General features: G+C 39.4%; 2 non-coding genes across 2 annotated transcripts; both read right to left on the minus strand.

Annotated features, from left to right (window-relative positions):
* Nucleotides 1–8,717: 8,717 nt before the first annotated feature.
* LOC129521133 (small nucleolar RNA U2-30) lies at nt 8,718–8,787 on the minus strand. The gene has a single exon (XR_008666767.1). It is a non-coding gene; the product is annotated as a small nucleolar RNA U2-30 (small nucleolar RNA).
* Nucleotides 8,788–8,928: 141 nt separating this feature from the next.
* Nucleotides 8,929–9,009, minus strand: LOC129521138 (small nucleolar RNA U2-19). The gene has a single exon (XR_008666768.1). It is a non-coding gene; the product is annotated as a small nucleolar RNA U2-19 (small nucleolar RNA).
* Between the last annotated feature and the right edge of the window lie 17,756 nt (nt 9,010–26,765).

The raw sequence follows: 26,765 nt of genomic DNA on the forward strand, positions 1-26,765 counted from the left end.
GTAAGATCAGAGAGGTTAAATAATTTAGGCAAAGTCACGTAGGTAAGTAAAAAAGCCACAATTAAAATTAAGGCTATTCTATTCCAAAGTCATCATGCTTGCTTACTACATTGAAAGTGATCATTTATTGATGTTTTAAAAAAATTATTAGCAAATAAGGATTTATGCCAGAAGGTTTAGGTGTTGAGGATTCAAGATATGCTTGGAATACTTTGGGTGATAGTTAATTGGAAAGATACACTGGAAAATAAGAAAGAAAATAAGCCCTCTATAGTTTCAGGGCTAGAATTTGGATAAATAGATTATCTTTGGGTCCACCACAATAGTTTTAGTGGCCCAACTGCAGCTCTAGAAAACTCTTGTTTATAACTAGTCACTTTCTGTCCTTAGTATCTATTATCAGTTTACCTCTATGTTCTTACCAACAAAACTGACTCTTGGTGTGTGGATTGCTCCTTTGTCTGAGTTCCTGCACATACAAACTCTCTGAGAGTCTGATTTTGGTCTGGTAGTCAACACCCCACGGAGAGCGCCTTTATTTGTCAGCCTCCCCCTACGGTCACCACCCACTCTTCATCCAGTCAATCCAGAATTTCAGATCATCAGGCAAATCAAAATCATGACCATCAACTCCAAAGGACCAGTCCTTAGTTACTTTGCTCACATGGCAGCTTTTGGTTGGGTTAGCAGTCAAAGCATCATGGATTATTTAATTCTGAAACTTTAAATATAGGAACTGAAACTGTTCCAGAGCATTCGAGCCTCCAAGGAAGCAAAAGACTTACCAAATGCTGTATTTTCTGGACCTATAAATTTCTGGACATTTTTGTCATAAAGTTTTAGGCCCTAGTCTTTTTAACTAGAGTTAACTGGAGTGGCTTGTAGGAGCTGCTTGCAGCAGGCTCTGCTCATTGTTTCTGGGCACCAATGCTAAGAACTTGGAGCAGGACCTCTCCCCACTGGTGCTATCGCTGCCACAATTTTCTGTGAAAAACCCTGCGAAAGCCACTGACAAAATTACCTACTGGAGGGTGCCAGAAAGAATCATCATTGGAAGTAGCAGGTGTACTATCAGGTTTGAGGGTTGCCATTCTCTGATAATCCAGTGTAAGTGACCTTAATCAGTATGGATAAGAGAACTCTGCTCTTTCAGGATTCTTATTGGAAGGTCTGACTAGTTCTCTCTTAGGAAAGTCAATCAAAACATTCAGAAATTTTGGGAAGGGATTAAGGCATATAGTGAAACCTTAAACCCTGCTCCATTCCTTAGAATCTCTTTGGAGTACATAATCCTGGAAAGAATTAATAGAATTCTGACTGATGGAAGATGTACAAACCGTAGCAAATAAACGCAGATGCTAGAAATACTGAGAATGGGTTAGTTAACAATAAATTGATTCCGTTGTTATTTTCAATTGATTGAGCCTAGAACCTAGCTTCTTATGAATATTTCTTTAAAAAAATTACAGGAGGAAAATAGAATAAGATCAATATTCTATTCATTTGTCACAAATAGCTTTATTGTCTCAGTTACTAATATCATTTATCTCAAAGAGGTGAGCAGACATCTCTGAAAGCTCCCATTTGCCAGTGACAGAAGACAGCCATAAAGCTGCTTTCTTATTTGTGGTTAAGATTCCAAAATGCTGGAATAGACTATAATAAAATGTGCTTTGTTCCTAGAAAACTATGCAGCTTGTGTGACTTTTATACACTACATTTTTTTCTTCTCTCTTCAGAGATTTTTCTCCAATTTAATTTTCAAGTAGCTCATGCTGAACAGATCTCAGTAAATTATACCACCCTGTAGCTTGTTAGTGAGTCCAGAAGATTGAGATTTATATTTGATATCTTCTTCCTCATTCTCCTTATTATATTTACCACTAAGTCATCTGAATTCTCCCTCCAAATTGTGCTTCCCGCCACTCCCTTGTACCTATCTTTACTGCTACCTTTCTAATACAAGCAAAAATACAATCATTTCTTACCTAAACCACTGCAATAACTTCCAAATTCATCACCCCATTTTCTCTCCTGACCCTCTGCAATCAATTTTTAAAGAAGGGCCAGAGGACTATTTTTAGATCATCAATTGAATCTCATGTTATTTCTCCACTTAAAAATTTTAAGTGTCTTTGCTTTGCAGTGAGCATGAAATCCAAACTCCTAACTTTTGCCTACAAAATCCCAGTTGAACTGTCTTCCCTATTAAGGTCATGTTTGATGGATAATTTTCATTTACTTCTTCAGATTCAGATATCTGAGTGGGAACGGAGAGGTCAGGGCACTTAGACCTTCAGCTCCCTGCAGTTGGTTGTCCGAGCTCCTTACTGATGGACAGCTAGTTATTGCATATTCTCATCACTGCTTACTCCCCTGCATCTTCAGGCCGAGAGGTGATAGTTTTCCACTGTTGTTAGCTCTGGAGGAACTACATCTTCCCTCATTTATCTCCTTGCTTACTTCTTTGTAAGTAGTTCTTTATTAAACTTTTCACAAATTAGCCAGATTGCATGTGCCATCTCTTTTTTGTTAGGAACATGACTGATTAAATGTCTGGTAGTCAGGTGGTCTGAAAAATGGATTGGATAGCTCCATGCATTTGAGGAGCACACAGATAATCTTTTGGTAAGAAAGAATAGGACACGAATAGTCCATGGCTTACTATTTATGATTACTCAAAATTCTACCCGTGTGGCACAGACTTATGTGTGTGTAGAAAGCAAGAAGGGAGCAGAATAAACTGCTATGGCACTGGGTCATATGGTAGTGACCATAAAGATTTTGGATCAGTTGGTTGTTTAGGAAGATCTTAGAAATCATACTGGGTGAAAGGAACAAATTCAAAGTCATAAAACTATAACCCAGATTACAAGATAGAAATCAGAAATCTTCAAGGGCATCTTTGAAGGAGCTCTTTTATTTCTTGTAGTCACAGAGCAGATACGGCTGAAGACCAAGGCTAAGGCCTGATTATAAAGGCTGCAGAGTTGTAGTGCCAGTCCAAGGCTCAATCCCACGGAACAAAGGCACCTCCCTATCCCATCTGAGGGAAAAGATTCCCCTGGAGATGAAACTCTTAATGACTGCAACTGGGTGCGATGTCTCACAAAGAAGTGCCTGTTCTCCTAGGTACCCACCACTTCTACCCTTCATGGCTCCTCTACCCATAATTAGTTATATCTCAACACGGACCTGATGGAGACATACAAAGCCTCCTCTGAAGGGTGTGGCTTATGTATCCCAAGGGCTATAGGACCACATCAGTTTGTATTAGCAGGAATCAGAAGCATGTGTAAGGGTGGATGTTATTTGATTGGACAAAAATGACTGATATGCTCAATATGCCCACAAAAGTTACAGAATTTAATGTGCTGGTTTAGGCATATAGGAGTGATTTTAATCAATTAGGTTGACTAATTATAGGCTAGAGACATTGGTGGCCTATCATCAAGAAAGTGTTAAGTCTGGAATTTACCTGGCATACTGCAGAAGAAGGAATTAAAAGGCCCAGAGGGAGAGCAATATTGAATTCATTTCATACCACTGACTGCACAGGTATTCCTCTAACCATACCTATCAGGAGAGCCAGGGGACACTTTTTAAAAATGCCTTCGGTGAAGGGTTACTAATCACCACTTCTGTAATCTGGAGATCGTGGTTGGGATGCTCTTTCACTCACTCTCCTGAATTAAATAAATCCCAACTTTGGGCTTTGTTGATTTCAGTAATAGCTAAGCATTGATACTTTGATTGGCAGAATTAAAAAGCAAGAATAACCCCCTCACTTCCAATATCCCAACCATCCTGGTAGTACTTACTCTCATTTGACATAAGGTTGTGAATCTAAAACCTTAAAAATCAAAAATATGTATTTTTGAATTTATTTTAAACAATTTGGTGATTTTTTTCTTATGTCTTTTAACTCTAAATCATAGTAATTCAGAATTTTGTTTGTTTGCCTTTGGCTTCTTAGCCTTTAAAGACCTTTCTTAAAAACAAAGTCCAATTTGTAAAATTTATATTGCGTGTGTATGTGCGTGCATATATGTGATGTTCATATTAATATAAATTTCATGTATATGGTTACTTCAACTGAAGTTAAAAGAGGGATATAGATAAAAGCACATAGAAAAGCTTAAAGCTTAAGAGTTTCTTTTGCTAGGCTCTGAAGAGTGTGGCTGGAAATCTACTAGTCGTCTGGTCAAGGTGATTGGCTTATTACTTTTATTTATTTTTTTTTTTACTTTTTTTTAATTTTTTTTATTTTTTATTTTTTATTTTTATAAATTAATTTTTATTGGTGTTCAATTTGCCAACATACAGAATAACACCCAGTGCTCATCCCGTCAAGTGTCCCCCTCCGTGCCCGTCACCCATTCACCCCCACCCCCCGCCCTCCTCCCCTTCCACCACCCCTAGTTCATTTCCCAGAGTTAGAAGTCTTTATGTTCTGTGTCCCTTTCTGATATCTCCCACACATTTCTTCTCCCTTCCCTTATATTCCCCTTCACTATTATTTATATTCCCCAAATGAATGAGAACATACACTGTCCTTCTCCGATTGACTTACTTCACTCAGCATAATACCCTCCAGTTCCATCCACGTTGAAGCAAATGGTGGGTATTTGTCGTTTCTAATGGCTGAGTAATATTCCATTGTATACATAAACCACATCTTCTTTATCCATTCATCTTTCGATGGACACCTTATTACTTTTAGAATTGTCCTTTCCCTTTCTAAAAGAAAGGTGATGAATTATTGCTATCAGAGGCACTATGTCCTTCAAAATCTCATAGATAATATTTAGTGGCTCAGTAATTGTTTCAGTCAATTCCTTAAGTAGCTTGGGATGTATGTTATTGGGATCTGATAATTGCATGGAATCCAGTTTTTAATGTGATGTTTGTTATGAAATTGTCCTGCTTTTACCACCCTATCACGAATCTAGTTATTGATTGGTAGAGGAAATTAAAGGAAGGTTGCTTTTGTTTGTTAGTATCATTGGTAGATTTTTTTTTTTTTTTTTTTTTGGCTATAGGCCTAGTAAGATGAAAGTGAATCTTAGGTTTATTTTTCAGGATTCCCAAGAAGAGAACATGCATCAAATATAATACTTTATAATGTGATATTATGAATAAGATCAATGAAATGTATCAAATATGTCAGTGATGGTTTTCTTGACAATAGATTTTAATTCATGGGAAAATCCTCACCAGCTTGCTTGAAATTAAGTTTTCAGAGGTTAACATAATAGCAATAACAACAAAAATGATGACTAATATTTTGGAGCATTATATACTGAGTCCTGTGGGATAAGTACTTTATTTGATTTCATCTTTAAAAGATTTTTATTTATCCATTTGACAGAGAGAGAGAGCACAAGCAGGGGGAGCGGCAGGGAGAGGGAGAGGGAGAAGCTGGCTCCCTGCTGAGTAGGGGGCCTAATGGGCTGTGAGACAAGTACTTTCTATGGATGATCTTATTAAAGTCTCATCAAATCACTATGTGATATCATATTCAGTTTCATAAGCGAGGAAACCAGGTTTATCGGTTTTTAGGTAAATCTCTCATGGCCATAAACATTATAAAAGTGGCTAAGACAGGCCATGTTTAAATCGATAATCTGTACCAAACTGTCTCCCTATTGATGGTGCTTCTCCCTAATTGTAGTGGTGAGGACAGCAGTACTTGGAGAAACTTGGAAGCTAATATTCTGAAAGAAGTAGAAAATACACCTGAAAGGATATTTAGAAGCCAACCAGTAGGACCATATTTCATTGATAAAGAACATGAGGCACAAATAGTATAATGTTGCATCCATGTTGCTTGGATATATCTCTTACAGATTAAGGGAATTTAGGCCTCCCAATTCCTCAGTTTTCTATCTATAAAATGGGAATGATAATCATATAACCTATCTCAAAGAATCCTCTAAAAATTCATTACCTCCTTATAATATGTATCTATAGTTTTCCTTCTTTCTAAAGTGTAAGAACAAAAGAATTCAGGAAGTGTAAGGGTTAAAAAGGATTACTAAACCATTATCAACATGCATGAGTTTGTATCCTAATTCCCAGAAATGTTAGAATATAGAATAAGGAAGCATCTAGCCAGGAGCTAGATAATAAAATAAAATAAAAAAATTAGATTCAAAATTGTTAGCAGGGGTGAAAGTTTTATATTTTCTTTTCTTTTGGTTTCTTGAGGCTAATTTGCAGAAATCCCAACTAACATTCCACCTCTCCAAACTATATAGTTACTTTCTTGGTTAACGAGTAATGCTGCTGAGTAGGCAGTTCCTGGCATTGCTTTATCCATGTAGTAATGCCAGGGTTGCTTGTCTCTGAAATTATATTCCTTTCTTGGTCTCGAGATGGTCACTGGAGGTACAGAAATCATGGACACAGTTACAGCAGAAAAAAGGGGGGAGGAAATGGAACTAGTCTCCTCTGTCTCTTTTATTAGGAAAAGCAAAATTCTTCCAAAAAGTCTTCCTAGCACACTTGTGCCACTATCTCATTTGCCAAAACCAAGGCCATCGTGTTTCCAACTGGCCTTCCCATGTAGGCAGGTGATGAAAGATAAAAAATGGCCTAGTCAACAGCATTATTCAGATTTATGATTATTATATGTTGACCACATTTTTATATTAGCTAAGATATCTGTGAATGGAAATGGGTACACTGCCACTTACATCTGTCACTCATGGAGTATTAAGTTCTAGCGTATGTTAGGTACTTTATGGTTATTATTTAATACTCAAACACTTTTGAGAAAATAGATGAATAAACAGAGATTCAGAAAGATGAATTCTATTGCAAACATCTTACACATAATATTCTTTGAAACTGGGTCTGACTGACTTGAGAGTCTGTGTTTAAAAACATGAAAGAATGAAGGGAGCTGTAGAATAGTAGCCACAGAGCTAGTGAATGCTTATTACATGCCGGGTATCACGAAAGTTAACACATTTAAAAATAAATCTTCACATTTATCATCAGTAATCTTATGAGATATGAAATCAGGGAGGTGGCTATCTTTTTCAAGATTACTTAGCTAAAGATCTGGGAGTTGATATCTAAATCTAAATAGTTTGCTACCAACCACTAAATAATATTATCATTTGCCATCTGTATTTAGGAGAGTGTTGTCTAAGCTCCCATCATAATATGTGATGATTCTAGAACGAGTACAGAATATAAAAACCAGGTAGGTGTTGGAAAGGTACAGTTGGGTTTTTCCCCATTTATCTGTTAAAAAGGGTCAGGATAAAGTCCCAGGCAAACAGTTTCAGAAGGAAAGGAAATATATGTAAGGTCAGGAATGTCTGGCATAGATATTCTCCTTTACCTGGTGGACTGGAGGAGTGTGATGTTGGAAAAGATAAGGAAGTTCCCTAAAAGCAATTTATTCTACCTTTCTGACTATACTGCCATATGTTCTTTTTGTTGTTGTTGTTAAAGATTTTATTTATTTGACAGAGAGAGGGGTCCTGTGCATGCATGTGCATGTGCATGAACAGGGGGAGGGGCAGAGGGAGACAGAGAGGTCTGCTGAGCAGGGAGCCTGACCTGGAGGCTCCATCCTAGGACCTGGGGATCATGACTGGAGCTGAAGGCAGATGCTTAACCCACTAAGCTACCCAGGCACCCCCATATGTTCTTTATTTAAACTCTTTTTTTAATACAAATAAGACAATAGAAAAAGACAAAGAAGCACAACACCTTACAATCAGTATTTCTTCACAATTCAGTCATGGCTTTAAAAATCTCTTTGGTGTATTAGAAAATGCCAGAGCCAGCATCTTTATGGAAGTGTGAAAAAGGCAAGTATAAAGCATTGTCTTTGTTAACTATGAGCTATTAGTGTGTACTTAGTCGGGGGCTTATAATGGTCATGTGAGGGTGGAAGGCTGGGAACTACTTTTTCCCCATATAGGTTCTCTATAAAGAGGCTTTCAAGGCTTATATCCCTTCAGAGGTAATAGTGAAGGGCTGCGGAAAGGTGCTTCAGCACAGTTCACTGAACAGAGTAAACACAGTCGCCCCATGGATACCAAATCCATAGGAGGAAAAGCACGCACAGTAACTAATGGCCACCACCAAAGGGAAAAAATTTTTTTAAAAGGGTGAAATTTTATTGCTAGCACAACTTGGATGACTTTATAAAATGAATTTTGTGCCTCAGGTGTCTGGCCTGAACATCTGAATTCTCCTATTTCTCAAGGTGTCTTGTCAGTGGATCTACTTATTATTCATTTGGTCCATGCTTATGGATGAACTTGTACCCTCCAGTGATCAGGAAAAGTGACTTGATGCTAATCCCCAGAGAGGTGATAATTAGGCATTTCAAGTCTCTCTGGTTCCCATCAGTTTAATAACCACTCCTTTTTGTATCTTGAGATATTAATACATGATTATATTATAATTTGCAAGATGGTTCTATGTCTTCTTTTTCCTTCTTGCTACAAGACAAACACATACATATTGAATCTCTGTGTTTTTTCAGAATAATTCAAATATTTAAAACTTTGTTCTGAGCTTCTAATAATACTTTTAATAATGGCATGACTTCTTTAATGATAATGATCACAAATCATAGTCATAACTAACACATACGGAGTCATTGCTAAGTGTTAGACTATCTAAATATTTCATAAGCCCAATCTCACTTAGTTTTCTCAACAACCTAATGAAATATGTACACTTTTTTTTGAGCTCAGATCAAGTGTAGAAATCTTCATAGTTGTAAATGTCAAGAGTAAAACCTTTCCATCATGACTCAGAACTGATTCGTCTTTCATCTACACACATACCTCCTCCACCCTCATCCCAATGTCATTCATTAAGCCATCAGTTATACACTGTCATCTTGGCATACACAGCTACTGACATAAGTCTTTACTGTTCTAAGTTACCTTTCCTTCTCAGAACTATGGAGATCATGCATCAGGTAGACCAGAAGGGCTTCTGATAATCAAATCTGGGCTATTTTCATCATCGATCCACTTCAGTAAGAGCAGATCTCAGAGAGCCCTCATTCTTTTTATTCCACAAATGGGAAGATGATCCCGAAAGAGATATATAACTTGACCAAGATCACACAGCTTATAAACAGAAAACTTACAAGTTTAGAGCCTCAGTATATAAGACAACGCTAGAGAAATTTGATGGTGTAGCTAACTGAACTTAAAACTCTTATTTTAAAATTTCAAGCCTCCGTTAAATTATAACAGGTTCCTGTTGGGAGAGTGGAAATAATTGTGGACATTTCTCCTCACAGTTCCAAGCAATGCTCTTGCATATCTGGGACTCCAGTGAATGTCTGATAGACAAGTAAATGAATCAATCAATCAATAGAGAGGAGGGATGCCTGGGTGGCTCAGTTGGTTAAATGTCTGCCTTTGGGATCCCAGGGTACTGGGATTGGATCCCATGTTGGGCTCTTTGCTCAGAAGGGAGTCTGCTTCTCCCTCTCCCTCAGTCCCTCCCCTTGCTTGTGCTCTCTCTCTCAAATAAATAAATAAATAAATAAATAACTTTAAAAATTCAAAAAAAATACAGAGGAAAAGCTAATGCCATAGTAATTTAGAATACCTATTTCTTTATTATCTTCAAGCATATTCGAAGTATTAAAGTGAGGGTGTCTGTTGATACTATGTAGTATGATTTCAGTGTTTTGCATTGTTGACTATATGTGGATCATCTGTGTTCCATTTTAATTTTTCCATTGAAAATGTGCGATGTGTTTTGTATCACCTTTATCTGGATTTGCCCTGGTGCCTGAGACGCAGGATCAAAGTGTTTAGCTGGTAGGAGTTGAGAATGAATTGCCAAAAGCTGTGACACTTTGGCATGTAGATGATTTGAGCTGAAAACTGATTGTTTGTTCAGGCCCAAACACTCAGGAAGAAAATTTGACTTTTCCCTAACTGCCTAAAGGAAGTTAGAGGACCTGCTCCACAAACAGAGCTATCACCGTCGATGGTGAATATACCACATTTACTCTTCTGTCTTTCATATATGCGGGATTCCTATACATCCAAAATTAACATTGATCTTCTCCTATTAATGTCTCACATCAATTTAACTTTTAGACCAATCAGAAGAATCTTGAAGGGTAGAGAAAACTTCCTCCTCAACAAGCATATTGAGTAGAAAAGAAAACAAGCATTCACGTGGCAGCAGGATAACTCCTCGGACTCTCTGATTTCTCTATTTGCTTGCTGTTCAGAAGAACACCTTAAAAAAAAAAGATTTTATTTATTTACTTGAGGTAGAAAGAGAGAGAAAGAGCACAGCAGGAGTAGCTGCAGAGTGAGAGGAAGAAGCAGACTCCCCGCTGAGCAGGGAGCCTAATGCAGGACTCGATCCCAGGACCCTGAGATCATGACCTGAGCCGAAGGGAGACACTTAACCCACTGAGCCACCCAGGGGCCCCCAGAACAGCTCTATGAAACTGCTCCTCATGCAATTTTTCTTGCTTCGGGAAATCAGATCATGGTTCCGATCTAACAGTGTGGCTTTCACACAAACTTTGGGCTATCGTGGCAGTGTTCCCATGTGTAGATCATTGAGAATTGACTAAAATATATACATTTTCCTTTATGGCAATCAATAGCAATATGGTTGTAAAGAAAATTAAGTTGCTTTCTCCTTGAGGTGTGAAGAAATTGAATTTATAAAACTGTGGTGTCAAATTCTGTGGGAAAAAAATAACACTACAACACTGATTCTATCACTCCATTTGTTCTTCATTATCTGAAGTCCAAATTCACATCTTCCAAGCCCTAGTCCCAACATTATTATCATCCTTAAACCCCACTTCTTACATATATATGCTATGCAAGGCCAAACTGGACTATAATAATTTCCTGGACATTCACTATATTTTCAGTTCTTCCTCTCTGTAGGCATTTTCTGACCACCCTACCAAAAATATCATCCTTTATTATTTTTTATTTCCTTGCTATCTTTTTTCTTCTTGACCCTGCTTTCTTTTTTTTTTTTCCCCATAGCACTGACATTATATGATATATTTGCTTATTTCTGCCATTTAGCACCTGGAAGACTGCTCAATCAGTATTTGTTGAATGAATGAATAATTTTCTAAACCATCAAGTAACTTCACTTCTCCAAATTGAAAAAAAACACCTCATTTTTCAGGAGCTTTAGAGTAGTATGGTGGGTCACTTTGTACTTAGCAGGCTTTGCAGTTTAAGAAGGTTTTCGTTTGTTGTTGTTTTTAAATTTTATTCAGAAATGACTGTGTCTATTAGGGAAACTTACCACCAGTTTTAACAAATTGACCACCATCAATTCCAGGAAGTTTTATAGTTTCTTGTACCTAACAAGGATTTTTGGTCACTTACTGCCATGCTGTCAAAGAAAGCCAGATGTGGCTTGAATGGGAATGAAACTCTCTGGTATATTATTTACACTGTGTTTTTATTTTGCCCATCGGTGGTGGCCTGTGATGACTAAGTAGCATTATGTACCAGTGGGAAGTTGCAGACCTATTGCTATAGCAGCCAAGAGTCTTTATATCTATTTGGGATTTCCATGAAGTGTTTCCTTAAAACTGAATTAAGCCAGTTAGAGATAGCATTATTTTTTCTAAATTAAAAAAAAAATCCTACAAAGAATTAAGAGAACAGTATAATGGGTACATATATATCTTTCCCTTAGAAGTTCTAATTTTTATCAGTTTGTCACATTTGCTCTAAAATTTCTATCAATATATACATTTTAAATTTATACCTTTTTTGCTGAGATATTTGAAATTAAGTTGCAAACATAATGATATTTTACTGTAAATACTTCAACATGTATTTCATGAGAACAAGGACTTCTTTTTATATGAACACAATATCATTTTCATATCTAGGAAATTGCATTTTAACAAAATTGTATCTAATATACAGTTTCATTCAAATTTCTCCCTTTGTCCCAGCCATGTGTGTTCTTTTTAATTGTGTGAATGTGGCTTTTATTATTTGTTAGTTTGCAACTAATCAAGGATCTCAGTTTGCATTTAGTTGTCATGTCTCTTTAGTCTCCTTTTACCTTCTTTTTTTTTTTTTTTTTTTTTTTTTGAGATTTTATTTATTTATTTGGGAGAGAGAGAGGAGAGGGAGAAGCAGACTGCACTGAGTAGGGAGCAGATGTGAGGCTCAATCCCAGGACTCCAGGATCGTGACCTGAGCCAAAGGCAGATGCTTCACCAACTGAGCCCCCCAGGTGCCCCTAGCCTCCTTTACCTATAGCCATTCATTTGTCTCTTCTCTTCTTTTCCCTGTTTTTATTTTATTTTGTTTTTTCTTTTACAAACTTTGTAAGTTTGTCAAATCCAGGGCAATTGTTTTATGAAACATATATATATATTTTTTTGTTTTGTTTTGTTTTGTGAAATATTCTCCAGTCTGAACTTGTTTTCTCATGACTAGTTTCAGGTTAATCTTTTTCCACATAGCGCTGTAGGTGGTATTGCATACTTCCCATTGCATCTTATCAGAAGATTGATGATGCTAATTTGACCCATTACTGGTGATGCTTACTTTGATCCCTTGGGAAAGACATTTTCAGAATTCTAAAAATACCTTTTTTCCCCCTTTGTAATCAATAAATAATAGGTGAAATTTCGAGAATGTGAGAATCCTTTCATCCCATGCTTTTTATCATCATTTGGTGATTCTTACTCTGTGTTTGCAAATTGATGATTTTCTAATTTTAGCAGTCCTTCTACACATAATAGCTAGCATTCTTTTGTTACAGAAAGTTGTTCTCTCTCCATACCCCTATACTTTTATTTTTTAATTTTTAAGATTTTAAGTAGGCTCCATGCTGGACGTGGAGCCCAATACAGGACTTGAACTCATGACCCCGAGATCATGACCTGAGTTGAAATCAAGAATTGAATGCTTAGCTGACTGAGCCACCCAGGTACCCCTTGACTTTTTTTTTTTAAAGCAATGTTATAATTTATTTCCTTTTTGTTTTTTTTTTTTTAGAAAAATGTTCCAGTTGTCCCACATTTGGCCAGTTGGATCTTTGAAGCTATTCCCCTGAAGCTTGGGATGCGGGGTCGTGATATCTCTCTCTCACCTCGAGATGAAGTGATGGTATGGAGTTATGATCGGGAAGAAAATTTACAGTATGATATGGATTGAGACAGAAAGAAAAATTTGATGAAGTATTATTCTGATAATAGGTTGAATTTTGGGGTGTTGGTTGTGAATTTTAATCTCTCTTTTCTTCGTTTTAGACTCTATCTCATCATAGCTATCGATTCTAGGATATGCTATAGAAAGGGTAGGGGGGGGTTATAAGAATTCTATGTTAAATCGAATGGTTGTTCTTCTAATCTCTATGAGCGATGATGCTGCGTGTGAGGAGCGGGGAAATAGTGAGTATGAAGGTGATGGGAATGTGTTGTTGGTATAGGCGTGATATGTAGTGGTAAGAGGGGCAGATAGTCGAGGTTAATTGATAGTAGTTTTAGACTGGAAGAGGAGGGGGTGATGTTTGGTTGTGTGTTGTAAATGAGTATGGTTTGAAATGTTTGTGGTAGAATAGATTGAAGGGAATGAGTTTAGCACAAAATGGTTTAGGGATGAGTGGGGGTATCTGTTTGGAGGTGGAAATTTTGTTTTGATTTTGAAGAGGGAAATATTTGTGTGAGGTGAGAGAAGAGAGGTATTGTGTGGTTGGAAAATAGGAAGTGGATAAGAGTAAAGTAGAACGTTGATGAATTTGGGAGAGTCGAATTACTGCGTGAGATGAGCGTGAGATCTATCTCATATCTATATCGTGTAGGTCGAGTGATTAAGTTATTAGGATTATATAGTTTAAATATTGGATTTTTTTAATTTTATGGTTGTAGTGGGAAAGTTTATAATTTAGAAATATTTTGTTTTTTTTATTTATGGGTGAGTGTTAAGTGGGGTTGGGTTGTTATTTGAATTGTTTTGTGGGTTATGGGGATGGAGGGGGAGGGGATGAGGATTTTTATATTTTTTTGTAAAATTGTATGGGGAGTTCTTTGGTTATTTTTGGGATTGATTTTTTAGAATTTATTTTAAAGGAAATAAATATTTATTGGGTATTTAAAAGTTTAGATATTTGTATTTTAAGTAGGATAATTAAAATTATAATAAGTTAATGATAAAAAAATAATATATTTGTAAAAAAATTATTGGTTTAAGTTCTCCTTCTAATTAAAATATCAGCAGCACTGATAAGCCTCTAATAAACTGGCATTGAAGCTGCTGACAGCTAATAACTTTTTATGGGTTTCCAGAACTAAGTGAAAGAAAATGTTCTGATTAATTAGAATCAAAGAATTTTTAAATCCCTTAATCCTAGAATTGGATAATTTTAGACATGTAAAATAGAATAAAGATCCATGTGTCCTCTCAGAAAACATTTTCCTGTAAATAAAATGGATGTTCAAAGTTTACTATTTTATACTTTCATCCGGTTTAATTTTCAGCCACTGAGCTCTTTTATTTTAGTAAGAGTGAAAATAGCTAAGAAATGGGAAACGGCACCAGCTTTAGAGGTAGTTATAACTAGATTCTTCTCACCTGTAGCATAATTTCTGCTGATGAATTATGGAAACTCTTTATAATGCTCAGTACATGTAGGAGATTAGGCCTCCGTCCTGCAGGAGAATTTAAGGCTTCACTGACACCCTTCTCTCTGCTTTGCTTATGAGAAAACCAAACGGTTTCCTCGTGGGCTACGTCCATAAAGAGAACCTATTTGCTACCGGTTGGTTATGTGGAGGCGAAGAGGCACCCAGGAGTCCAGGAGAAGGCCCGGGGTGTGTGGGGTGGGGTGCAGGGGAGCTTAGGGATGCTCCTCCTGCAAAAGCCTAGTCAAGAAGCCACTTCCTTCTGTGTCAGCCCAGCAGTGCTCAGAAGGCGGACAGAGAGCAGTGGAGGCCGCCGTCCTGAGGCTGACTTGGGGCAAAGACGGTGGAACCATCCCTACACCACAGCAGGAGGTTCGGAGAGACCAGCCGCAGCTGACCACGCAGCAAGAAGGCCGTCAAGTTCTACCGACCATAATGGCCCAGGCTGGGGGGGAATAAAATGAAGAGTGAGGAGGGTTTCCGGGGACAGTGAGTGGAGACCCGGGTCAGAAGAAACCGCCCAGTCCTTCATCTTCTCTGCGCCTTCTTTACACCTCACGACAGCATTTTACCTCCGATCTCTTCTGGTCCTCACATGTGTGGGTTTCTCCCCCCATCAAGCAGCTCTATAACCCTGGCTGAGGGGTGTCACAATCTAACTTCATTCTGACACTATCTGCAGGAGGTGACATTAGATCCCGCAGGCTCAGGGCTCAGTCTCACAAGAGGCTTCAGGGGACAACTGCGAGTAGTAGGTCCCCAGGTTACCCACCCTTGGCCACAAATTGGAGGCTCTTGACCTCCTTCCCCTTGGATTTTTTTTTTTTTAATGTTCTAGAGAGGCTCGCAGAACTTAGGGAAATATTTACGAAGGTTTACCAGTTTATTAAAGGATATGATAAAGTGTACGGATGAACAACTAGGGGGAGACATACAGAGGATGAGGTCTGGGAAGGGGGTTCCTGAATACAGGAGCTTCTGTGCCCAGACAACTGCGGTACCTCACCCTCCTGCTGTCCATGTATTCACCAGCCTGGAAGTTCTCTGAATCCTGGACTATTGGGATTTTTATGGAGGTTTCCTCATGTAGTTATGACAGATCATTAACTCCATTCTTCTCCCCTTTCTGACGTGGGAGCAGGGTGTGTGTGTGTGTGTGTGTGTGTGTGAGAGAGAGAGAGAGAGAGAGAGAGGGAGAGATGGGACTGATAATGCCGAAATTGGAATCATGGCTTGGTCTTTCTGGTGATCAGCTCCCATCCAGGAGCCCACTCAGTAGCCTCCTTAGAAAAAGAGACGCTCCTAGTACTCTTGTCACTTAGGAGTTGGCAAGGGTCCTGGGAGCCCTGTGCCAGGAACCAGGGGTAGAGATCAATATGTGTATATTAGCTGTTATCTCCCAGGACCTTAGTAGAGGGAGGTGAAGGAGCCACACCACTTTCCATCTTCTCACCCAATCTTCAAGAGCCTGGTGAAAACAGTTCTCTTAGCTGTTTGTGTATAGGAAGTAAGATGCTGCAGAAACAAATTAACTAAAGTCCTTTGTTCTCAGCACGGAAGGGCCTTTGAAATTAAAAAAAAAAATTTTTTTCAAGCTTGCAAATATTTACTAGTGGAAAAAAAATAAGTAGGAGAATACTTTGAGATATTAACTGTAGTTCTTTATAGTCGGTGACACTTGTTCTAGAGAAGGCAGCTACAATATTTCACATTAATGTTTCAGGGAGTGGGTATAACCAGTATCAGAAATAAGAGGGAAAATATTAAGTAACTTCTGAAAGGACCTTTGAAATTCCTCATTAGGGGAAAAGCCTTTTGGACTTTTCCAAAGCTAAAAAACAATCAATGGAACTGTAAGAACACGTGATAGAATCATTATTTTCCGTGCTCTCCGATTCAATAAAATCTAAGTGGACTGAGAAGAGGATAAGCAAGAACATTCACCTATAGTAGCCCCTGGGTTCTGTTGCTCTGCCCTTGCTTGAGAAATGGGGAGGTGTGGACAGACCCAAGGTCTCACAGCAGGATCCATTTCCTCTTTCTCACTGCGTCCCATGATCCAGACCTCCCCCTTTGTTCCCAGAATCGCGTGGACACAAATGTCAGGGTGGGGGACATGTGTAAGATGAGAGAACCTGGAGCAGCCTCACAGTTTCCCACGACTCATAGTGGTGACGTAGAGCCTCTGGTGGCTTCCGTGCCTTCTGGGGACCATAGAAGTACTAGAAGGAGCCCAGCCTGGAGAGTTCCTCCAGGGAGGAGCATGAGAACATGCAGAGGCCACCTGCCTTGGTCAGCGTCTGAGGATTCGATGGAACGTGCTCATCTCAGAGGGTGCAGACAGGAAGAGCTCCTGAGTAAGGACCGATACCCTCCCCTCGCTCCCTGGCATAAGGTAAGAACCCTAGATTTATGGCAAAACCCCTGGAATAAAGGGTATGGTTTGACTTGGTTAAGATTTTATTTTAGTCACCTGATCAAATGGAGACTGAAAATACAAAATTAAGTTGGAGTATTGAAAAATAAGCAAATTCACAATTATTGTCCACCTGGGTTTTGTGGAGTAAGATCCATACTGATTACATTTTGTATTTATGCTATTTGCGTGTCAGCTTCAATAACTTCTATTAGAATGTGAATTCCCAAAGGATAGTGGTTACTTCTCTTTCGTCTTTCTGACTTCCAGGTATCTTGAAAATACTAGGAGCTTAATATTTGTTCAGTACCAAAGCATCCTCGTAGCAAATTCTCTTGGTCAGCCAACTCACTCATCCACTGTTTTCAAGCCTGGTGTCCAGGTATGTGGACTCATTCCACGGCCCGTCGGACACAACCAGCTGCAGTTCCGCACCACTGATCCAAAGGCCGCATGAAGGAGAAGCAAAGCAGAAGAGCCTAACAACTTGGGCACAGGGATATCCAGTCTCAATATCCAATAGAGCTTTACTTTTGAAGTACTGTCTTCACTTAGTTTCCAACATTCTTGGCTCATCGAACCTTCTTTCTACCTTCTTGTCAACTCTTATTTTCTTGTGCTGGTTTCTCCTCTCTTAATCTTGTGCAGTCTCCAGGTTATGGTTTCCACCTGTGTGCTGACGACTCATGCATTTATGTATTGGGCTCATGTTTCTTTCCTTATCTTCAAATGCCCCCTTAACTTTTGCATCTGGATGTCTAATAGGCTCCTAAAACTGACCCTGTCTACCACTGAGCTCCTGACGTATTCCCCCATGCCAACTGCTCTGGCATTTTGTTGCCATCTCGGCAAGTGACAGTTTTCTATTCCCAGCTTCTCAAACCAAGATGCCTGGTGATGTGCCTGACTACTCTTTCTCTCTTCAACCTCATATCCAAGTCCAGAGGGAAATAAATCTCTTTGGTCCCACCTTCAAATATACCCAGCATCTGTCTTCATGTCTTCATGTCTACTGCTACCACCCAAGCCCAAGCCACCATCTTCTCTTGCCTAGATGATTGTAACAGGATCCCAGCTGGCCTCTCTTGTCAAATTTGTCATCCTGTAGACATTTATCAACAACGGTGGCCAAAGTGATCCTATTAAATTATCATCAGATTAGTTCACTCATCTGCACCAAATTTTTCCATGACTTTCTTAAAAAAATTATTTATTTATTTATTTATTTATTTATTTATTTATTTATTTATTTGAGAGAGCAAGCATGGAGGGAGACGGAGAAGCAGGTTCCCTGCTGAGCAGAGAACCCAGTGTGGGCCCCATCCCAGAACACTGGGATCATGACCTGAGCCGAAGGCGGGTGCCTCACCAACTGAGCCCCCAGGCGCTCCATGGCTTTCTAATTCAGAGTAAAACTCAAAAGCCTCACTGTAACTCCTTCTATGTGATCTGGCTCCACATGACCTCTCAACCTTCAATTTTTCCTGTTAGGACATCGGCAACTCTGGCTTCCTTGTCCTTCCCACACATATCAGACGTATTCAGGAAGTCCTCTGCACTAAGTACTCTCACAGTTTGGAACATCCTTCCCTATTACATTGACATGGTTAAAGCTCCCTCCCCCCTTTGTATTTTTACTCAAAACCCAGCTTTTGATAAGACTTTACTGGCCACGTGATCTAAAATTTTAATGCTTACCTTCACATTTCATAGGGCTTTCTCTGTTTTATAATTCCTTCTTAGACCACACCATTTAGTCACATATATTTTACCTATTTGTTTATCGTCTGTCTCCTGCTTGACAGTGTATTGTTCACTACATGATGTCTGGCCCCACAGTAGTGCTTGGCATATGGCAAGTACTCAGTAAATATTCGTTGAATAACCATTTAGTAAATAATGAGTATTTACTAAATCATCATCAGGTTCTTTTTTAGTTATATTAATTCATGGCCACATTAAAAAAGAACTATTTCACTAACAAAATTTTTCAACATGGTGTTTATTCATCACAGAACCCAACATTAAGAATGCTTCTGTAACACAACTTTGCATATGATAAAGTATTACTTTTCTCCTAGTAAATATACTTTCTGAGCACAATGCTATCTGGGAAAAGCTCTGTTAGTAATTAACATGAAGGTTATTTCGCCTCATTATAAATTGGTTCTTTATCCTAGAATGGTTTCTGGACCAAATCATAAAATAAGCATTTTGCTTTTGAGTAAAGGCTGTATCTTGTAGACAATCTTCTGTTTGCTTTGTTGTTGTGTTTTTTTTTTTTATAAATTAATTTTTATTGGTGTTCAATTTACCAACATACAGAATAACACCCAGTGCTCATCCCGTCAAGTGTCCCCCTCCGTGCCCGTCACCCATTCACCCCCACCCCCCGCCCTCCTCCCCTTCCACCACCCCTAGTTCATTTCCCAGAGTTAGAAGTCTTTATGTTCTGTGTCCCTTTCTGATATCTCCCACACATTTCTTCTCCCTTCCCTTATATTCCCCTTCACTATTATTCATATTCCCCAAATGAGTGAGAACATACACTGTTTGTCCTTCTCCGATTGACTTACTTCACTCAGCATAATACCCTCCAGTTCCATCCACGTCGAAGCAAATGGTGGGTATTTGTCGTTTCTAATGGCTGAGGAATATTCCATTGTATACATAAACCACATCTTCTTTATCCATTCATCTTTCGATGGGCACCGAGGCTCCTTCCACAGTTTGGCTATTGTGGACATGGCTGCTAGAAACATCGGGGTGCAGGTGCCCCGGCGTTTCATTGCATCTGAATCTTCGGGGTAAATCCCTAACAGTACAATTGCTGGGTCGTAGGGCAGGTCTATTTTTAACTCTTTGAGGAACCTCCACACAGTTTCCCAGAGTGGCTGCACCAGTTCACATTCCCACCAACAGTATAAGAGGGTTCCCTTTTCTCCACATCCTCTCCAACATTTGTTGTTTCCTGCCTTATTAATTTTCCCCATTCTCACTGGTGTGAGGTGGTATCTCATTGTGGTTTTGATTTGTATTTAATTTTTTTTTTCTTATCTTGTTCTCTTGTGTTAGGATTTTTAACCTCCTCGTTTCTATCCACAGAAACCTATGTCTTAAGAGTGAAATATTCTTAATACTTCCCAAATTAATTTTCTTATTAATAAGCTGATTTTTCTTGGCAGCCTGTGCACTATCAGGGAAGGAGAGAAGGACAATACTCTCTCTGAAAGGAGAATATGATGTTGGAGGCATGAGTAATGGAATTTTAATCTACCTTCCAATGCTTCAAAGCCCCACAGAGAATGGGGGAGGAAGCTTGCTGCAAGTATAAACAGGAAAACCAAGGGCAGACAGGCTGTAGCCTTGCTCAGCATTTGGTAATTCTGTAGGAAGCTAATGTTTCCAGGCTGCCCTGGCCAATATGCCACAGCTCGGCACAGGCATTCGGTTTGGTGGAGAGAGGATATGATATCATTGACACAAGTGCATGCCTCTTTCAGTTTCAGAACGCATGGGCCTTGGATTAAGACCACAAAGGAACCTACTATGTTGAGAGCAACCTGTGGCCAACGATAAGACATGTGGCAGCAGCTGTGAGGGGTCTGCAGAATCAGGGAGTGGAGGGAAGAGTGTCAGTTTGGAGGGTTAAGAGGTCCGACCAAGCTGAGAAGTTCAAGATCCCCGCGTACAGCCATCTAACAACTGGGCCAACTCTTAGTGATCACTCCCAGAGATTTGCTTGGGGTGAGGAACCTCCCTGTCCCAGGGCCCAAGGCCAAGTAGTGTCCCCACTGGTATACAACACACCTGGGGGCAGCAAATTGTAGCCCAGAGCAAGGATAGCTTCCTGCCTATTTCCATGTGTCCTATAAGCTGAGAATGGCTTTTACAGTTTTAAATGGTTGAAAAAAAATATTTTATAGCAGCCCTTGAATGATATATGAAAATAGTATTTCATAGAAAGCCTTCACAAATAAGGCTTTATTGGAACGCAGCCGTACTCGTCATTTACGTCTTGACTACGGTCACTTTCCTCCTGCAGAGTTGAAGCATTGCAGGAGGGTCTATATGGCCAGGAACGCCCCAAATATACTGTCTGACCATTTAGAGGTCGAGTTTGCCCACTCTGGCGTGCACCGTCTTGGAAGGCAGCCTCAGGAGAAAGAGAAGAATCTGAAAAACCGAGTTATAACCTGAAAGGGACGGAGTTACACCCCCAGAGGCCACTGAACTATTGAATTCATTACATTTAATTGAGACAAAAATTACGATTGGCCGGCAAGCCTGGGGAGGCCCGTGCTTCCCACATTACTATGATTTTAAAAGAGAAGAAATTGGGTGCCTGGGTAGCTCAGTGGTTGAGCGTCTCCCTTTGGCCCAGGGTGTGATCCCGGGGTCCTGAGATGGAGTCCCCTATCGGGCTCCCTGCACAGAGCCTGCTTCTCCCTCTGCCTGTGTCTCTGCCTCTCTCTCTGTGTCTCTCATGAATAAATAAATAAAATCTTTAAAAAAAAATAGAAGAGAAGGGCAGCCCTGGTGGCACAGCGGTTTAGTGCCGCCTGCAGCCGGGGGTGGGATCCTGGAGACCCGGGATCGAGTCCCACATCCGGCTCCCTGCATGAGCCTGCTTCTCCCTCTGCCTGTGGCTCTGCCTCTCTCTCTTTCTCTCTCTCTCTGTGTCTCTATGAATAAATAAATAAAATATTTAAAAATAAATAAATAAAAGAGAAGAAATGGACATGGTTAAGAATTTATGTTAATTAAAGACACACCTGCATCAATAAGCCAAGAGGAAAGGAAAATGGAAGTAATCACCACTCCTTAAACTTAATCTTGAATTTAAACATCGCTATTGATTAGGGTTATCATCTGTCTTATTAGATACATTGCAGTGATACCATTAATAAATGTTCCCTACTCATTATGTATTTTCAGTGTTAAGTCTTTTTATTTTAATCCCTAAAAACAATTCTCAAGTCTGTGTAACTTCAAAGCCTCTACTTTTAAATTGAGAATAAGTCAAAGCTCCTAACCACTACTTCGCCCTACTTTGTACATTTGAAATACATTTTTTTTTGTAAATGAGTTCATTTTTTCTCTCTCTCATTATTTTTAATAATTGTTGAGTTTTCTATACATAGATCCTTAAAGGCTTCAGTAGCCTACTCTTTTTTTTCTCTAACCCTCAAGGTTAAATGGCCCAGTTTAGCTAGGCCAGCATTCTTCTTGGTAGAGGAGATAGTAACTCAGTGTACGGAGTTAACCTTGAAGTTATTCGATGTTAAATCAGTTTTACTTAGGGATGTTTTATTTTCACCCCCCCCCCAAGGTCCCTTTTATTCTGTCAAACAATTTGCTGTCAAACTAAATGATGCATTTAAATACAATGACCAGAGATAATGACTGTGACAGGGGAGAGGCCAGAACAATTGCTACCGTAATGTCATTCTGATCCGAATGACCCTGTTATGTTGGAGTCACGATACGAGGGGTGTCAAGTCATGGTAACTCCCCACTTTTTTCAGCCAAATAATGGAAGTTTCTGGTGGACCAGCTTTTAAAGAAAACTTGCCTAAGGGGTAAAGTATATTTTATAAGACAGGCTCAGGAATGATCACAATACCAGCCATGAGTAGAATTATGTCAGAACAACATACTCAAGTTGATCATCGAACCGAATGAGATTCAGATCTGTTTCTTCCTGGGACTTATACAGCACGGGAAAATAATGAGGAAGAACAATTGTGGCGGGATCCCTGGGTGGCGCAGCGGTTTAGCGCCTGCCTTTGGCCCAGGGCGCGGTCCTGGAGACCCGGGATCGAATCCCACGTCGGGCTCCCGGTGCGTGGAGCCTGCTTCTCCCTCTGCCTGTGTCTCTGCCTCTCTCTCTCTCTCTGTCTCTCTGTGACTATCGTAAATAAATAAATATTTCAAAAAAAAAAAAAAAGAACAATTGTGGCTACCAGATTGTCTTGGCTATGTTGTGAAATAAAATGATACTTTACAAGATATTTTTCAAAGACAGTTGGGTTTATGAACTTAGAAGTTGGATTTTTATAGAGGAAAAAAGCAATTGCAGAGCTTTCAGACTACAGGAGAGTCTAACAGAATGATATCCTTTCTTCCCTTTCTCCCTTCCTGTATTCCTTCCTTTCTTATTTCCTTCCCCTTCTCTCCTTCCTACTTCCTTCCTTCCTTCCCTCCCTCCTTCTTTCCTCCCCACCCTCTTTTATTAAGATGAGAATATCTTAGAGGCTATTATTATTTGGCTAACTTGCATAGAGGGAGATCTTATAATTTTACCTTCCAGGTGTCAGTCATATGAATTTAGCACCTACATATATTTGATTTCAATTAATTAATCTCCAAAAGAAATGGTCTATACTTTACAACTTCTGCCATTTTTTTTTCATGCATCATTGACCAGATTTTTTTTTTTTTGCCTTATAAGCCACTAGAAAAACATCAGAAAGTTTGGTTTCTTAAATTTTGTTCAAGATACTCTCTATATATTCGTAATTGATTTCAAAGCAGAAAGTTCATAATCTTCCTCCTATTTCTTTTTCTCCCATTTAATATGCAACCTAATCTTAATGCGTGAATATGGAGTCTGTTGAGTCTAGAGTTTGATTTTGTGATTTTTTGTGGCCTTGGATATTTTTCCTTTAATAAGAAGAATGATATTTTTGTTTTATACCCAGAAGCCACATTTAAAGTACATTATCTATCAAAACTCATCAAATAACCGATTTGCATGTCTTTATGTCATTTATATATCCTTTTCTCAGTAATAGAATATGTAATTTTCTTTTATTTATCTGAAATATTAATCCTACATTCTGTAGCAAAGAAAAAAATTTTTTTGCCTTTACTTTCTCAAGTTCTCTCCTGGGACCCCTGTAACAAAAGACAGATTGACAAGAGAAAAAAAACAGGAGTGTATTCGTGTTGCAAGATCTCTTCTCCTTTGGTGCCCACAGTCCTTGGCCACACTGCTTTGAAGAATGAAGAGGTGGACCAGACAAAGAGTGGTGGGCAGCAAAGCAACATTCATTGAGCAATAATACAGAGCTCCCAAGGAGGGAGGGGACCCAACCCCCAAGAGGGTTGCCACTGGAGTTTCTAAATCTACAGATTTTTATGGAGTCTTTGGTGTGGGTTGTTCTAATCTGATAAGCCCTCCATGCACCTGTCACTCAATCAGGTTTTTGTCCAGGCACTCATCCACCTATTTACCTCTCAGGTAGTTGTTCACATGGGAGAAAGTGGAGGACTCCTTCCAGGGGGGTGTAAAATCCATTTAAAGGTAGTTTCATCTATGGCAGGGCCCCTTGTCCCTGCCTGCTTTTCCTCTACTATGTTTATTAGTATGTATAACTCATCTGTACAGGGGACATACTCAGGGAAGGATGACTAACTCTTAGATGTGGCTTCGAATTTAGGCTTAAATACCATCTTCCGCTAAAGACAAAGGAAAAAAGGTGCGAGGAAGGCCAGTTGTAGGGAGGTAACAAGGAACAGTATGGTAAACAAGAGTAAGGTTTGTGGGCACCTGGGTGGCTCAGTGTTTGAGCGTCTGCCTTCAACTTAGTTTGTGATCCTGGGGTCCTGGGATCGAGTCCCACATCAGGCTCCCTGCAGGGAACCTGCTTCCCCCTCTGCCTGTGTCTCTGCCTCTCTCATGAATAAATAAATTAATTAATTAAAAAAAGAGTAAGGTTTGTTATTCAGATTTAAGTTGATTCCTTCTCCATCAATAGGAGTTTCTAGGGAGTCATCCTTTTGTTTTTCGGCCTACCTTTACATGTGGAGACCTTCTTTATAAACGTAAATTTCCCTTGCAAAAGGGTAGGTTCTATTGTATTTTCAGAGCTTCTCTTGTGTCTGCTGTTTCTCAAAATAATCAGTTCAAAATAATCCTTATGTCAAAGTGGCATATTTTGGGGTGGCATATTTTCACACCCTTCACTCCCTTTTAGTTTCGATATTTATAACTCTTACTTTTATGATCAAAGGGAAAATAATTTTGAAGAAATGTCAACAGAAGTTAAAAAGCAGTTTGTAAGAAAAAACTTCTATATAGGATATTTGAAGAAGTGGATTTAAATATTTAATAGTAACTAGTGAATTGCAACTTAAAAAAAGAACCAAAGTACTGAAAGCAAGTGAGCAAGAAAACATCCAGCTTTTCCTCTATTTGGTGACTTCTCCCATTGCATTTGACGGTATTTCCAGTCTTGCTTAGAGTGCTAAAGTAAAATTCAGCATAACTCTTCCTCCTAATTTTGGTATCAGTGATCGTCTCTATTTTCTGAAATGTTTTCACTTCTTTCTTACAGCACACTGTTGTTGATTTTCTTCCTATCTCTAAGCTCTTCCATGTCTTTATTTTACCCTTCAATGAGTATTTTTCTAAATGTGATTCTTTGTTAATCTGTATGCATAATAATAATTATAATTGGATTCCTACTAACAATGCTGCTTTTTGGCCCCCGGTTCCGGCCTTCTAAAGAGAAATCTCCTAGTGATGGAGCCTGAGAATCTGCTTATAGTTCCTCTGAGTGTGCCTGAAGCAGAGTGAAGTTTGAGATCTGCTACCTTAAATGATGGGCTTTTTCAGAGTTTTCCCGCAATTTTCCTCAGTCACATCAGAAAACTCCCTCCTGCCCCCAAGCACTCTTCACCTCTTCTGGGCTCCGTGCTGTGTCCCCTCCGGTCTCGCTCTTGAGTCTCAGGTTCTCCCTCGTGGCAGGGCTCACAGAAGTGTCAAATTCCCCTCGAATGTGGTCTTCGTCCTGCTTCTCCATTGTCAGTGGTGGGCATCCCTTCTACCCGGACAGCTGCCAGCGCCAGGAAGGGGGAGGAACTCTCATTTCTGTCCTTTTTCCTAGATTCATTCACTAATAGTCTCCTATTAACTCTGCTTCCGACTCATGGTGTATTTTACCCAATTGTCTCTAGCACCACTTTCACTATCTTTATGGGCCCTCGTCATCTCTCATCAAAAGTATTACAATTTTTTTATGGTTTTTATTTATGTTTTATTTTTTTTGTGTTCTGTGTTTCCTCTAGTCCCTAAGAAAGTCCCATGCCATCCCTTTCTGAGATTTTATACAAACTCTGTCACTTTTCTGATTAAATGCTTTCAATAGCCCCCATTTGTTTTTAGTGTAAAATATCACCTCCTGAGTGTGGCTTACAACGCCCTTCATGATCTGATCATTGTTTGTCTTTCCAATTTATTTCCCAGCACTCCCAGCCTAACGCTTTATAATCCGGTCTTACTGAATTTCTTACAGTTCCTGTAGGATTCCCCACTGTTTCTTGTCTCTGGGCATTTATGGAGCACTCTTTCTTCCTGGAGACCTGTTCCCCACCCTGTCCACTGTGTAGGAAAGATGTTAGGGTTCAAAGCTGACAGCCAAGGAAGAATTCTTGAGACGTCTTGATGCCAACAGGTGGTTTTGTTAGAGTCTGGGCACAGGACCCGTGGACAGAATGAGCTGCTCTGGGGGCATGAGGAGGGACCCATTATATACTTTCCAGTGGGAGGGGGTTAGGGAGAGCGTAAGCCTCTAAGGAATTTTGGAAGCAAAGTTTCCAGGACCTCGAGGGGGCCAGCTGTTGTCGAGAAAGGGTCATTTATTACTGCCTAATGAAGCCTGAGTCATGAGGCCTTCAGACGGAGATCGGTGGGCTATGGGCTAG

This window comes from Nyctereutes procyonoides, unplaced genomic scaffold (assembly GCF_905146905.1).
Source record: "Nyctereutes procyonoides isolate TBG_1078 unplaced genomic scaffold, NYPRO_anot_genome, whole genome shotgun sequence".
Classification (NCBI taxonomy): Eukaryota; Metazoa; Chordata; class Mammalia; order Carnivora; family Canidae; genus Nyctereutes; species Nyctereutes procyonoides.